Raw genomic sequence first — 16,549 nt, forward strand, 5'->3', positions numbered from 1 at the left:
CGGGGAAGCGCTGCTCCAACGGCTGCGCACGCGCGGCGCCGCGGCGGGACCGGGTTTCAAACGGCGCGAGATCGGCAGCGCGAAGACGGACCCTTGCGGGTGCGCATGCGCGGAGAGGCAGGCGGTGGCAAGGAGGTGCGAGTGGGCTGTACCAAGTAGCGATCGCCGGGGGCCGAGCGGGGGGGGTTACACTGCCCCCTCCGCGGCACATGGCACCATCCGTAGGGACGCTGCTGGGTGGGCGGGGGCAGGAGGCGCAGGCGCAGTATGACCCGTCGTCATCTCTCACAGGCTGCTGTCGGGCGCAATTGCTGCGGACGGGCTCGGGTGGGCGGCGAGCGTTTGGCGGGGGTGGGAGGCCTAGTCTAAGGGCTGACCTTCAGGGCCTCGCTGCCTGGGTGTAGCGTTTCTCTTGCTAACACGGGAGCCACATACCCCTCCCTTGGTTTCCTGCGGGATGCCGGTGTGAGGTGGGCAGGAAGGAGGCCTGGCTGCTGCCCCTCTGCACTGACTCGGAGAGCCTCGCAGCAGGGCTGTGGCTGGGTGCCCGGGGCCGGCCTTGCAGTGCTGTTTATTGAAGTCCCATGTAGAGATGTTTTCTGTAGGAAATGGTGGATGGCTGGGAGTGGGGAAGACGAGGCTTGGGGAAGGTGGTTTTGTTGTGCCCAGTTCCCATGCTCTAATGGGTGTTGCCCCAAGCCACCTGCTTGGGCCCAGGCTGTGGTCTACAAGTGGAGAGTTGTGCCGCTTCTTTAAAGAGAAATGCAGTGGTCAAGCTCTGCCATCCAAGCAGAACTATGCATCTTTTTAAAAAGCAGTACCGAGTAAGTGGTGATCCTTATGAAGAAGTTTGGATTTTATGCTTACAGGAATCTCCTTCTGCCATAATCTGTAAGCGTGGGAATGGCAAATAAGGATGTCCTGAAGGACTTGCGCTTTTTCATTTTTGTAGAACTTTACGTGTCTCTAGCATTCTTACCTCTCCATTCTGGTGGCCCATTATTTCGTCTGATGCGTCCCTGAATTACTGCCTTCCGTACTTTCTGGTCAGTCTACATGATGGACACAGTGTTTCCTTAGTCTCCTCAGAGTCCTGTGAGATAGAGGAGTGTATGAAATCTGCTGGATTCAATGGTGGCACTGGCAGACAATTTTCAAGAATGTAGGAAGCCGGACTGGTACTTCACACAAGAAGTAGTACCTTGTGGAAATTAAGTTCAGACATTCAGTTATAGAACCAAGTTAAGCTACAAAACTAATCCTGGTGCTTTAGCCATCTTTGCTTGTGGGAGGGGATGTAGTCGTTGGTATGCAACAGGCTTTCAGAAGTATGCATGTACTGCAGTATGTTGCACATACAGACATCCTCTGCATTGCAATATATTCAAAGTCATGAATGCATCCCTCTAATGTAATAATATAGCAGTCTGTTGGTCTTACACAGGTATGACCTCTTCTAACGGTCTATCTACCAAGCTTCTCAAAGCATGAAGTCAATGCTGTTGTTTCAGCACCACTGCTCAAATAGTCTTCATGGAGTCACATCAAAATAAATTTTCTTCCACCTGCTTTTTTGACAGTATTGGCTATTTATTGCACTGAATGCCAGCCTTTTCAGATGTAAAACTGTGCAGGAAATACTCTCTCAAAGTATAAAAACAGTGGGCCATTTCCAGTCCAGCATATTGTGAAATGAAATGTTACATAAATTCTGGATTAAAAAAATATTTACTGTAAATTCATGACCTTCAGTAGACAGAAAATTAGGTTGGGCCTTAGAATATGGAATTCCCCTTTTTGTCAGTTTTTGGATGACACTGAGAAAATTTAATCTCTAAATTTAGTTTTCCAGTCTGTCAGTGAAGATGGTGATTGTGATGGGCTTCATAAAATGATCTAAAATAACATTAGATCTGTGTATAGTCAGGAGATTAGATTTGTGAAGCACTGTGTAGACATTCATAGGAGAAAGCTCTCAGAAATACTACTTCGAAAAAAATGGGAGGAAATTAACTTTCAGAATTTTATTTTTTTATTATCTTGATTTCCGGGGCTTTCACCTGTAAATTTCATAAATCTTCATACATTGAAATACTGAGAATGCTTTTTTTAATAACTGGAAGGTACAATCGGGTGTTTCAGACAAACTGAAAATTCAAAGTTGTCTTCTCCCAGTTTTGTAGAAGAAACACTGAATAACTTGACACGGATAAGGTACCAGCCTTTGTTCTCTTTAACTGATGGAATCCTATAAAAAGAAGTCTCAGATCATGTAGCAAGAAATGCAGACACAAATGAGGCCAAACTGATGTTGCTTAAAACATCTCAGTTCTGCATCCCCTGACTTCCGTGTGTCTGCCTTTCAACTGTAAAAATATTTTGTGGTCTTTATTTTACTGTATAGATGCTACTTAGAGTTTAGATCGTCCCTGTCAGTACTAGTCCAACTTCCTTTTATTTCAGTAAAGACTCCAGGGACAAATTGGCAAGAGGTGCAAGCTGGAGCTCCGTGTCCAGCCTATGGTTTAATTCCCACGGGAAATAGCATTTATGGACAGCAGAATGCTATTGTTTCATCCCCTTCTGATGTGCCAATTTTTTCCTTTCAGTAGCCACCACAACTACAGAGAAAGCAAAATGAAGTTTTTTAAGGCAAATTAGCCAGAAAAAATGGATGGACATTTCCTGGCACCTCTGAAGGTAGCTACACCAAAGTAGTCTCTCAGGAATTTGCCTAATGGCTCAGCCTTTATCAAAAACATGACAAGAGATGTCAGAGAACATAAAATACTTTTGGAATTGGGCATTACGTAATGCCCATCCTCTTAAGCTCTTATTATAAAAAGTTTAACAACTGCCACTAACCCTTATACCAGGATTGGAAGTAATTATTGTATTGTAAGAGGCCGAAGATTTTTTTGTGTGTGTGGTTTGACATTTTCCTTTTCATACTCTTCCTTCTCCCTATAAAGATAGACAATTTCAAAGGCCAAGAATGAGAGATCATTAGGATACAAGTATGTAGGGTAAAATCTTAAAATACTTGCACCGTGACATTACCTCAATATCTGATCCCCTGAGAATCTCTGATCTGTTTATTTCAACAGTGTCCCTGCAAAGCAGAGAAGGACTTTTCTCTTATTTTATAAAGGAGGTCTAAAACCCGGAGTAAGGCTTAGGTCGGGGCTCCTGAAGTCAGGTGCCCAGGCTTTGCCAAACTAGGAGCTTAACAGCAGTTAGCACTCTCAGTATAAAGGAACTCTGAAAAGAGAATTGCTGGCTTCATCTGCTTAGGTACTCTGTGCCTTTTCCTGAAGGCAAGCAGCTGTGCCCTTCTTCTCACAGTCCTAATTGAGGTTCAGTCTTCTGTTTGAAGCCACCACTATTATTATTCTCCTCTTACGAAATATACGTCCACATAGGAATTGGAAATCTCCCTGCATCTTTTTGAGGAGAAGAAAAAAAAAAAAAAGAAAAAAAGGTATTGCCTGTCTCTCCCCCTCAGTAGCAAGGTTTGGTAGACTAAGTTACAACCTGGGGCTGTAATTTGCCCTTGTGTTGAAGCTGTGCCACACGCAGAGAAAACATGGATTCTTTAGGCTAGAGAGTCTAAAACTGTGGTTAAGCTACTTGTCCAGTAGAGGGAAATCTTAGCTTCTGTTTGCTATTATATTCTGTCTTTCGGTACAGAAATCCAGTGGCATTTTAGATGAAATGAATAAGCAGCCTTGAGCATCGGTTCTCTGTAGCTGGTCAAGATCACTTGAGTCCTAACTTTAGATGCAGAAATTCAGTATCTTAAGTCTGAGCATGTCACCCTGGTCTTCTTTACAGAGAAAAATAATCCATTTTCTACCATAGGATGAGATGCATTTCCCACTAAAGATGTCCGTGTTTCTCCAGTACTTACAAAGTGAGCCTAGGGTGACTAACTTGTCAAAGACATTTCACAGGTTCACACTTAATATTAGGCCAGACAAATTTTATAACCATTTATAACAAATATTACAACCATAGTTGCCAATATAACATTGGTTTTAGGATCAGAAAGCTGCAGCTAGCAACCCTTTGCCTGTTTCTTCTCTTCAGTTGCTGCAGAGCTGCCTATGAGGACACACTAAATAATTGAATATGAGCATACGCTAAATAACTGAATATAAGCATGATGCTCATTAAGCTCTCAATTAACTGAAGAAACAAAACACCTTTGTAAAAAGGCTTTCCCTTTCTTTTACATTGTCTAGGTATAGCTTACTTGCTAATTACATTTACTCCTGTAATTAAAATCAGTTTATTTCTGCAATTGATTCTCCATACATTAAGGTTGCTGTGGCAAGTGATTGCTGTATGTTATGCTTTCCGCAGAATATACAACCTACTAATCATGCCCCGGAGCAGTTACTCTGTGTAAACTTGTTATCTAGCCTAGGGCTGGTGGAATGGATGAATGAATGTTTTGTTGCTGCTGTCACTGTATATTGCATATCAGTTTTACGTCTCCCAAAACACGCTAACTTTTGGTAGCTTTGCTTTCCTTGGTAATTAAGAAGTAGCCAGGTTTTATAGACCCAGCCATGCTGAAGGCATGGCTTTGTGGAGTTCTCGCAAGAGGAGACCAGTACCACTGTGCCATGACATGTCAAGCCATGTCCCTGTCAGATCTGATGGAGAAATGTGTAAGACCTACTCCTCAGGCTTCCTTGAAAGCTGAAACTCTAATATAATCACCTGACTGTTGGAAGAGGAGCTTTAAGAAATTTCTTGTAACAAAACCTCCAAAATTGGTAACATCTGTCAGCCTGCTCAACAACAATTGCATCCCCTGGTTGGTGCTGAAGAAAAAATAGCATCTGAGGTAGGGAATAATGGAGGGGTACATACTGAAGAAGAAGAATCAGACAGTACATACTCCAGAAGAGATCTAAACACGCCCAAATCCCACACATTTAATTTACTTAATCCTTTTAATCAGCCTTTCTCATACTTTCTGGGACTCAAAGGTTTAAATCTCTCCGATTTTCACCTACATGCCCAGAATGTCACTCCATAAAAGAGCCTAGCCCTTCAGCTCGTCTTTAGTTTATACACACCCAAGCTGGCTAAACATGATTGGTTTCTCTTTATGTGTTCAGGAAAAACAGAAACGTCCCTTCACCTCTGCTTTGTTCCTCTGAGTCTGCAGAGATTCTAGGGTCCATTGTCAGCGATGCAAAGACACAGATTTTATCTGGTAGAAGGATCTTGCTCACCTCATGCATGACTAGCTGCAATCTAACTTGAGATGTGTTTCATGTATATTATTATATCAAATGAAATGTTTGCAATGAAATGACTGGAAGATATTTTAAAAGGTTAGCAGTCTGAAAGTTGCTGAATATAAGACTCTGAATATAAGTTACAATGCATTAGAAATAAAACTGTATCATGAGTAGTCCCAAAGTGCTTTTTATTTATCTTTAGAAACTCGGTGTTAACAAACACCTGATCTAAATTTTGTTTGTTATGATAGCTGCTATCATGGGAAACATTACAAAAAAACTAATTTTACTCAAAGAGCTCATTTATATGAGAAAGTGTATATTTTTCCAGCAATTTTTGCTAAAATATGCAAAATACAATAACAATCTTAATGACTACATTCCTACTTAATGTGTTAGCATAAAAAATAACTTTGCGTGTTTCTGTTTGCAGGAAAACAAACTTTTCCATTTTCCCCTTTTTTTTTTTTTTAACAGAAGAAACTGAAAACAGCTGTAGAAGTTCAGTACCATTATCCTTTTAGATAATAATTCTAGGGGATGTTATGAACTGTTGGTAAGAAAGCGCCATTGCTAATGGGTCATGTACTTACAACCTCAGAATTACAAAGCAAACGGATTCTTGTTTTCAGCTGCTCTAAGCAGAGTATTAAGACAATTCTGTTGTACATAAAATGAATAATAAGCTTCAGGTAACTGACATTTACTAGCATGTCAGGTTCATCATTTTTTACAGTCATAGCTGAAATTGCATTTGCTAAATTGCTCTCATGAAGCAGGCTTTTCGTTCTGATAGATTCCCTACTTCTGAAAGTGTAATTCATCTTCCTGTAAAAGCACTGATCCTAATCTTTAGCCTGTGTTAAGATGACTAGATTCTCCAGTTTTAAATATAAGGTCCTTTATCTTAATACTCTGCAGCGATGCCCATTTGACCCCATGCCACTTCTTGTTTCATTTGCTCTGCGACACATTATCACCATGTAAAAGGAATAGCACATGGTCAAAGGGCTCTGTTCAGAGGTGACTTACACACTGCCTGCTGCCAGATATAATGTAGATGGCACTAAAAAATCAATATAATTCTGCTTTGTAACTTATATGGCATCATTATTTTGTGAAGTAGGTTATTCATTGTATCGCAGAGTAGTCTTTTGGCACCAGGACCTTTAAACCAATTACAGAAGTGGAGAAAGAATATACTGTGGATCTGGTCCTGCCCAGAAGAGGTGCCGAAATCCTTCTTGTTAGAAACATGTCAGTGAAAAATGATCAAGAGGAGAGGAAGATAAATAGGAGAACCTGCCTTTCTTTTAACAGGCACTCAACTGTGCTTTGCCTAATAAAAGGCATAAGACCAAAGGGCAGGGAGGAGGCCTTTTTTTTTATCAGTAGGCTATGCTGTGAAAGGCAAAACTTGAAGCACAGGCAAACAGAATTGCACCAACAGCAATGAAGAGAGGTGGCACATGACGATGGCAGATGCTGTGCTTTCTTCACAGCCTTGAAGAGGGCTGTCTAGCCTAGGATTTTGCAAGTTACTGCTCCAACCAGATATTTTCTCTTACAGCTCCCAGAATCTCCTTGGTAATCGCAACTGGCATCCTTGTTCACTGCCAGGGTACATGCTAGCTCTTTCACTTGGAATTTCCAGGTACTCTCTTCACATCCTCTGGTTAATGTTTCTGCTGGCACTTGAGATTCCTTCTAGTGAGGTGTCCTTTTAGTTGTTAGTGTTCAGATACTGAGGTCAGTTAACTTATGAGGTAAAGAAATAGCTTCAGTGAGCTTGCTTGTCCCAGGTGTGGTAGCTCATGATTCACTCAGGCAGGCAGCTGGCACCAATGCTGGGGTCAGTGTTGAGGCCTTTGGTGTGAAGAAGATAACTGTGTATGCTGCACCCTGGAATCTGGGCTGCAGCCAGCGCAATTTGAATATTGGTATTACAATGCATCCGGAGGGGAAGGAGGGATCGCAATTACAGAGATTAATAGGGGTAAGAACGATTGGCAGCAGAAGAAAGTCTTTCTGTTGACTTACTGTTTGCACTGTTGGTCTAAATTGGGGAACACCTCTGTAAACAAAAAAACCCGGGCTTTGGGTCATGACAAGATTTATTCCTTTCTTGAAGAGGTATCCTCATGGGTAAAGCTTTTTGTTTGAGGCAGATCTACTTCACAGCAAAAAGTTGCACTGTGCTCAGGTTTGTTTTCCTTTTAATCTCAGACAAAATTTGTTCTCCTTAGATTAACATGATCGCGTGTCCAAGGCCTAATTGCCACTCTGGAGTGGCACAGATAAACTCATGCCCTGAAATTTCTGGGCTATTTGGATGGGTACATCTAATGCCTGAAAGTGCAAGTTAGTTTTGCAACTCTATAGTGCTCTAGTAGTTGGGAGGGAAATGATAAAAGGCCTTGAGAAATGTCCTACTATTGGAGTGCATGCTTACCTGGCTACGAAGGGTTACCATCACTCCACAATATCTCACGAGAGAAGAGCAGTGCTAACCCTTAGTAACTGCTGCCTTTTCATTATCAACCACTGTGCTATTGCATTATTGATTAATGCTGTTGAAAGCCATTCCTGCTGGTCCCTTATGCTCTTATTGAAAACCACTTAACATATCAGCCACATCTAATTGAATAGCAAGAGGAATGAGTGAAATGTCATTCGTAAGCACTCCCTCCCTTTATGGTCATTGGCCAAAGTATGTATGTCACTGAATATTGAAACCATCCTGAAGGCATCAAATTTCCAAATATGATGCTTTTTTTTTAATATTTTACTCAACTTGAGCTAGATATGCTGCTGCTGCTACTAATGTTCTAGAGACTCGCGTGCTTCACATATTGTAGGGACTGAAAGTATTTTGTACATCTTAGTTAAGCATTACCATATCTCAGAATGATTGGTAAATATTATTCTAATTATTTACTAAATCTGTAAGTTGAATCACATAGACATTCACTGAAATAGCAGAATTTCTTTTGAAGTCAGTGGTGGAACTGTAAATGGAAGTTAGCTAATTTTTAGATATTGGTATTATAATGACACCAGAAGGGATCAGTCAATGTTAGGGACTCATTATGCTAAACTCTCTACATCAGCATGTGAAGAGAGACAAAAAGTCTTGGCTACAAGGAATTTGCACAGTGAATAGCCAAAAGAAGGTGCAGAAGGAAGAAGGTATTAGTGTCTCCATTTTAATGACCTTAATAACATGCTTTAACTTTTAGTCAGCAGTGGGTCAGGCAGTTGGACTAGATGATCATTGTACGTCCCTTCCAACTGAAAATATTCTATTCTATTTTATTCTATTTTATTTTACAGACAGAATGCAAAGAAAAGTGATTTGGCTAAGGCTGCTGTGTACCACCAGTAGAAACCAAATGCGGGTTTCTGAACTATATTGTAGGCAATTTCTCATAGTTTATTTTACAACACTGTCGTGGTTTAATCCCCGCTGGCAACTAAGCCCCACACAGCCGCTTGCTCTGTAGGTAGGATGGGGGAGAGAATCGGAAGAGTAAAAATGAGAAAACTCATGGATTGAGTTTAATAGGTAAAGCAAAAGCCATGCACGCAAGCAAAGCAAAATAAGGAATTCATTCACTACTTCTCTTTGGCAGGCAGGCATTCAGCCATCTCCAGGAAAGCAGGGCTCCATCTCATGTAACGGTTACTTGGGAAGACAAACGCCATCACCCCGAATGTGCCCCTTTCCTTCTTCTTCTCCCAGCTTTATATGCTGAACATGACGTCATATGGTATGGAATATCCCTTTGGCCAGTTGGGGTCAGCTGTCCCAGCTGTGTCCCCTCCCAACTTCTTGTGCACCCCCAGCCTACTCGCTGGTGGGGTGGGGTGAGAAGCAGAAAAGGCCTTGACTCTGTGTCAGCACTGCTCAGCAATCATGAAAACATCCCTGTGTTATCAACACTGTTTTCTGCACAAATCCAAAACATAGCCCCATACTAGCTACTGTGAAGAAAATTAACTCTATCCCAGCCAAAACCAGCACAAACACCCTTTTGGTCCTTGAGGAAGGTTCCCCTGCTTCCCCCTCAGCATGTAATTTGACACAGAGCATGTATGAGCATTCCCCATCTTGCCCCTTCTCTTCCACTTTCCAGAGACTCCAGTACTTTGCTAATCACCTTCGTTCTCTTTCAGCCTCAGGAGGAGAAGTTCCAGAGTGGGATATGGACCGCAGTACGCCACATGTGAGGTAAAGCACTATTATCGTCTGCCTCACCTGCTTGTCTGTCTTGTAATTTAACAAAAAAAGAAAAAAAAAAAGAGAGAAAAATAGAGAATTAAATACATCTGAAAAAAGATCATTAAAATGGAAATAATATTCATTGCCATTCCTGATGACACTGACATGATATATTAGGGTGTTTATATATCTTTCAAAAAATGGTCTGTCTTCTTTTATGTCAGATAAATGATGAGGCAGGTGTGTCTCCTAGGCAAAACAGACCACTGCAAATTGAAGCACAATATCAAGATAAGACTGTCATTGTGCAAGTCTCTGCTGCCCTGAAGCTAGTGAGCACAATCTGTTTTCGCAAGTGCTTTCATATTTTTGCTCTTTATTATGAACATATACAGCACATAAGTGTTTTTAGTATTGGCTGACTGGTATTTTGTAGTCACGATTATGGTATTTAAACAGGAGGTGATCTGTTCTGCACATGGAAAAGGGGCTGTGTTATAAGGAAATAATTAAAAAAAAGTTTTGCTATTTTTTGGCAAGAGGGTGTTATGATTATTTTTCACAGAATATACCCAGTGTTCATTATGTTCATGTACAAACCCATGGTGATTTGAATCTGATTTCTAGTCTGTACCTAGGGAGCATTATCATTGTGTTAGAAATGCAAGTATGATATTAAATTGAAAAGCTCTTACATATATGTAGTCTCATCTATTTCTTTTTTAGCTGCTGTATAATATTGCTTCCCAATTTCAGCCTAAGAGCTGAAAATGAGCAATGTCACTTGAATAGCAACTATTGTAAATAATGGAGATCTTTTTACAAAACTTCATCGTATTGTTAATATCCAAAATGCATTTGGTATGATAAAGCAGCACATTGCCCTTGGTTAAGAAAAATCCTTCAAGAAGTTTGCCTGGCAGTGATTTTTAAAACGCATTTCAAGACTTTCTGAAAATCTTGAAATACAAGCATGACATGACTGTATTATGAAAATATGTTTGGTGAGGGACACAGAATAATCTTCAGTTTCCAGATGAAGCAGAGCTGCTAACTTATCTATAGTCACTGCTAGCAAATTTGTTTAGACACTTATTGAATGCAGTTGGTTTTTTTTTTTCCTGCTGCACCACTCTTGTACAGAGAAAAGTTATTTTTACAGGAGGCATTGTGTCCAGGATATACATATCTAGCTGAAAGTTGTCTCAAGGTAGGCAAAACTCATGAAACATGCATCTTTCCAGGAAAATGCTCAGCTTTAGAAACTGTATGTCACCGCACCATGTGTGTATATATTGGAACACACAATTCCAAGTATAATGCCAGGTTTTCTGAAGCAGGTCTATTTTTCAGTTTAAAGCATTGTTGTGCTGAATTGGTGATTAATCAGTAATGTTCCGGCTGAACAAAGCCTCAGTTCAGAAGGGTACAATTGGTGCTCTGGGTTTAGACATTGTCCAGCAAGGGGCCTCTATGCAGTGCGAGGATTCCAAAGGCAAATGTTTGAACATAGAAATAAAAAGAGTGTGGAGGAGGCTGGCAACAAGATTATGCCAGCCAATGCTCTTATAAACAGATTTTGAACAATGCTAATGCATTAGATTTAGGGGATGGGTGGGTTACAGCCCTGGTGTATTGTTTCATATTGGAAACTGGAGTGTGACCAGCAACTGGAGTGTGACCACGGGATCACAGGGGCCCCTGTCTGTGGTGTTAGCAACTGGAGTGGGTAAGGGTATGTAAGTCAGTGTGTGATCGCTCCTGAATATCAACCTGGGCTTGCAAAGTAATTGAAGTGACCTGGGAGCCAGGTGTGCGCATGTGTCTCTGGGAGTGAGACAACTGGAGGAGCTGGCTGGGGCTGGCTGCGGGAGGGAGTGGGGGTCCCAGCCATGTGGCAGAGAGACTGCAGGGTCTGGCGTTGACTGAGAGATCAGATGTGTGTTTGTGTGTGCGTGTGTCTCTACGCATGAGGCAACTGAGGACCCAGGGCCAGCTACTGGAGAGACTGAGTGTCTAAGCCCAGGCACTGGAGGCAGCGAAAGCCAATTCTTCGCATTTTTCTTGGCGATTTGCATCTATGGCAATTAATTTATATCTTGGCAATTTACATCTATAGGTAGGCCTCATTCTGATCCTATAAAATCGAAGTGTTTCAATTTACCCCTCCTTTCCTCTCAGCCTCCATAGAGACATGTTTCTGTGCTGATATTTGTAGTGATGGTGTAGAGAGCAAGATGCAGAGATTGCACATGTTGTGCAAGTAGATAGAGGATTTTGATCTTCCTGCTTTTTACAGACATTTGTTCTCACTCTACACAGGTACAGAGTAGTAGAAAACCAGACCCTTTGTATCTGGAATGCTTAGCACCCCTTTTCTATATCTTTTCTATAAAATAGACCTCCGTTCTGCATCCAGTTCACTTGGCGTTGTTGTTTACCCAGGAAATCTCTGGACTGAGAGTGTCTGTAATGCACTGGGTTAGGCAGTCAGGTGTGTGAATTGTAACTAAGCAGTCCAGATGAGGAGAGGAAGTACTGACTGGTTTCTTCCCCATGCTCCTGAGGAAAACCCCCTTCATAAAGAGTTGTATGAAATACGCGCTACCTGTTGACATGTCTCGCAAATAATGTCTGTCACAGTGTCCCTCAAAGATTGCTTCAGGCTTCTGTCACACCAAACCTCACCACTTCCACATGATTAATTACTGCCAAGTCCAGTCTCAAGCAAGAGCCAGTAATGCATGTATATATTTATGTAAGGTGTTGCAAAGCATATAGGCAGATGTATATGCTTGTATATAATACAAGTTTCAATATACGGTAAGGCTTCATGATGAGATTTGAACAGTTCCTTACCAAGTGAGAGATTTTGCCTTAGTGTGGGTTAATGATTTTTTTGGCATTTAGTGAAGTCTGGGGAGTGACCCTCATTAACGGGCACTGTTTGCAGGAAGGAGAGGGATGCCTGCACCTGGCCTCAACAGGCGTACTGGCTGTTTGAGGAGGTGAAAGTAGTGAAGATTTTGGGCCTCTCAGACCTCCATATACACAGAAGAAAGCCCTCCACCCAGGAAAATAAAAATGGAGTTTAATGAGAAGACAGGACAGACTGTGCTGATCAAGTGCAGGGCATGGCCAGACAAGCCTACTGTCCAGGCACCTGTTTACATGCAGCTCCCCCCTTTTAGCCCCTTATCCCTCTGTTTTCCCAAGATTTTTCCTCCCCAAACCACCTCTATCCCTCCCTTTCCCCGCTTGTGGTTCCTCCCCTAAACATCCTATGATAAATTAAGAATAGATAAGAATAAATTAAGAATAAATTAAGAATCAATAAGTCTCTTGATGGGGAGTAGGAGTCAGGATGGAGGTGAGAAGGACAAAGCAAAAGAGGCTGTAGAGGTGAGAATTAATCCAAATAGATGCTAACGGAGGGAGGAAGCATGCATTGCCTGATTGAGGTCGTCTTTAGGTTTGCTTCCACAGGATATCATGGACATGCGTAAGGACTGCATTCTAAACTCCATGGTCAAGGCACTGGTTTGACATAATAGAGTATAGGAAGCTTTCTGTATGTGCTCTAAAGATAGGTAAATACAAACATAGTAATCTTTTATTTCTGTTCAGCCATTTTGCGAACTTCTGTTTCTATTCAGGAACTTTAAGTGAGAAATACAGTGCCCTAGGCACCATTTCCTACCAGCAGATGGGTCCTACCAGGGGGTGGTATGGATCTTAGGAGCTATGAAAAATTAGGTGGGATGATTGGACCCTGAAGGAATCTAACACTCCCTCTCACTTCCCTCTCCCCACCAAGTTCAATAAATCAGTGCACAAAAGCTGTTTGGAAAACAACCAATTCAAAACAAAACTTCATTTGTGTTGTAATTATATGAATGCTAAGCAACACCTACAAAGAAGCAAACTGTGTGGTGGTGGAGCTGTTGTGTCCTTTCAGAAACATTTAATAGAGTTCCATTTAAAAAAGAGAAAAAGAAGTCTTTGATAACAAGTCTAGTCTAGAAACTTTCCACGGCAGATTTCCATGATGGTTTCGGAGTCATTTATAATGACAAATTCTTCATTATCACCAGAAACTGTTCCTGCCCGAGGTATAAAGTTATTCAGTGTTATATCATGGTGAAAAACCACACAGGAACCTCTGTTACACTCGTGTGAGTAGGTGTGCAGAACCAAAAACCCACTGAACTTCAAAGACATGATTCTGTCATAGGTATTAACCCATTTGGCTGGAGATGATGACATAAAATTGTGTCGTGTCTTCTGATTTAGTATGCCTTTGACAGTTTGTGCTTTCTGAAGCTGTGTGCCAACAAGAATATCTCCATCTTTCAGTTCATTTAAGCGGGAGATGGGTAAGATCCATCGCCCTTCCCATGTATTCTGGCCCAAGCCTGTCCTGGAGAAGACAGTGAATTGTGTGGACCTTGACTAGCACGTCACCCCAGCAGGCACAGCTCCAGTGCTAGACTATAATCCTTATCACATGTACATCGGTAATTCCTTTCTCTCCAGTGGAGTTTCACTGCTGCTGTGAGGAACATCGGCTACGATTCCTAAGTGTTGGAAAGCAACCAGAAATTTGGTTTCTGTCGACAAAACAATACTTTAAAACAGCAGTGGTCTATCGCAGATTCACTAAGTCTTTGAATATCAACAGGAAGCTTGCTATATAAACCTAAGTTTTATTGCTTTAATCTTTATAATTTTAATATAGCCTTATTTATAAAATGGGTTTAATTCATGTAACCACTATGTAGGAATGTTTTACAGGCACCCTTAATTCCTTATCCAGGATTACAAATATGCCTAAGAATAAAATGCAAGTAGATGTTATGGTATTAATTTATGCATTTTTGGAAAACATCAAAGTCACATAACCTTATGTCTAATGATTTCATTTAATTATACAGTTCTACATTTTCATCTTCAAAGAAATTTACAAACAATGGCTAATTAATCCTTGCAGCAGCCCTTTGAAATAGGTAGATAGATATAATTAATCTCATCTAACTGATTCCTTGCCCAAGGCAATATTTTGAATCAATATTTAAGCCAAGATTAGAGCTCAGTCTTACTCTGTGGTCATTTCACTAAATTAGCAGTTCCCAAGTTTCCTTATATTGGGCTCGCTTCTACCTTGCTGTGATAGTTTATGCCTTGGCCTGCACCAAGCCTTCATTCTCTGTCATCTTCCACCTCTCTGCCAAAATGCTTCCTCTCCCTCTTCCCTCAAAAATTACTTCCACTCCAGTCAATCCAGGTGTGGAAGGTCTAACTTTTCCCCTCCAAAATCCTGTACCGGCTTTCACTTACCTGTCTTGACTGTCTTGACCTGACTGACCGACTGTTTGCACCCGCAGTCCTCCTCCCACAAGTTCCCTGTCCTCCAGGTGCCGTTGCCCTCCCTGCGGAGCCCTGCTTCTGTGCTTGGTGTGCGCATTGGCATCCCCCAGGAGAACTGCCTCTCTCTTCCCCTGCTCCTGGCTCGCCCCAGCAACTGAGAAGAAGCTCTGTTGGCGGGGCTGGTGTAAGCTGCTTTGTATCTTCTAGTTGACTCGCTCTTGTATGGTGAGCAAGGAGAAGATTGAAAGTAAGCTTTGCACCATTAAATAGCAGACACTGTTCTCATAGACCATGGCCCATACCAAGGTGCAGCCTACAGTCCATGCGTCTGTTATTGTAGGTGGAGATTCATGAAAGGTTTTGCAGCACATTGTGAGTTACAAAAGCACTTTATAGGATCAAGGGCAGGCATTGTTGTTCAGGTAATGTTGAAAGCTAAGGAAGTTCATGAGTGTGGAACCAAAGAGAAGCTGATGTTGTAACAAAGAATATTACTTGCCTTGAAAATGGTCTGGTGATAATATAGACTGGAGTGAGGCAGCTCTGAACACCATAGTGAGCAGCAGGGATTGCAAAGCGACAACAGTTGCCTGTGGCAGACTGTGATAAAGTCCTGATTTGACAGAAGTAACTAATTCTGCATAGCATATAGTGATGGATGGGGTACAAGAAAAGAGAGAAAAAAACAATGGGAAAGGAGATTCCCACCTCATGTCATCAAAGAACAGCACCAGAACCTGAGAAATAGTGCCAGAACCTGGACTTCCCACCATTGTGGTGTCTAAGATCTGGTCAAATCTTACTTGGCTATAGGTTTTATTATCTGCTAAGAAATAGAGTTAATGTGATGTATCCTTTAGTTGTTGATAACAAAGTCACATTTGTATTTGTGCTTTGATGTAATATGTCAAACCATAAGAGGTATTCGCCCTGACTGTAGGGATTCGCTCCCCAACAAATTAGTGAATGGACCAGAAATATTCCTGCAGGCAGCGGATCTGACTGCCCTCAGTTGCCATGCCACACTAGTTGACATGCCACTCTTTCCTTGTACTCATCATTTCCTTTACTTTATAGAAAATGTTATGTCTTCGTGTGACTGCAGGAGAGAGAAAAGAGGATACACAGAGGACCTGAAATTCTCCAGCAATGTTGCACAGTATCTAAGGATATACTCCAAACTTGGTGCACCGCTGCAAAAACTCTGATTTATCTCAGCATTCCCAGAAGTGTAATTTTCTATGGGTAAGATTGCATAGGTATGTCGGCTACTTGATTCCATTTTCTTTAGAAAAATGTTTGATGCTCTGTGCTATACTTTCAGGCTCTCTGCAGCTGACTAACATGGTGGATATCTTCCTAAAATAGATAGCCTGCTTCAACCACAAATTGATTGGGCTTTGACTAGATAGAATTATATGTGGTGCAGAAGGTCAGATGGATGATCATAATTGTCCTGCTTGGCTTTAGATCATTGGATTTACCTGGGTACTAAATCTCTCCATTCAGCATGATTCTAGAGAGTAAAATCCAGAGCTCTGTAAAATAGGCATTGTACATTCAACCAAATGGAGAATGGCTGAGTATAGACATATGGCAGATTCATTTTTTCAGGCTGTTGATAATCCCAAAGAACATGTAGTAACAGAACAATTCGGCATGTTGGTGGAGGTTCCCCCGCCACCCACAGTGGATGATATTT

At 41.6% G+C, this 16,549-nt stretch overlaps 1 long non-coding RNA gene across 2 annotated transcripts; it reads left to right on the forward strand.

Moving 5' to 3' along the window:
• Positions 1–69: 69 nt before the first annotated feature.
• Positions 70–16,005, forward strand: LOC142080918 (uncharacterized). Of its 2 annotated transcripts, none has more exons than XR_012673163.1 (3): positions 70–135; positions 9,435–9,489; positions 15,925–16,005. It is a non-coding gene; the product is annotated as an uncharacterized LOC142080918 (long non-coding RNA). The 2 variants fall into 2 exon arrangements; XR_012673165.1 differs by lacking the exon at positions 70–135 and adding an exon at positions 8,954–9,028.
• Positions 16,006–16,549: the final 544 nt, after the last annotated feature.

Source organism: Calonectris borealis, chromosome 1 (genome assembly GCF_964195595.1).
Source record: "Calonectris borealis chromosome 1, bCalBor7.hap1.2, whole genome shotgun sequence".
Lineage (NCBI taxonomy): Eukaryota > Metazoa > Chordata > Aves > Procellariiformes > Procellariidae > Calonectris > Calonectris borealis.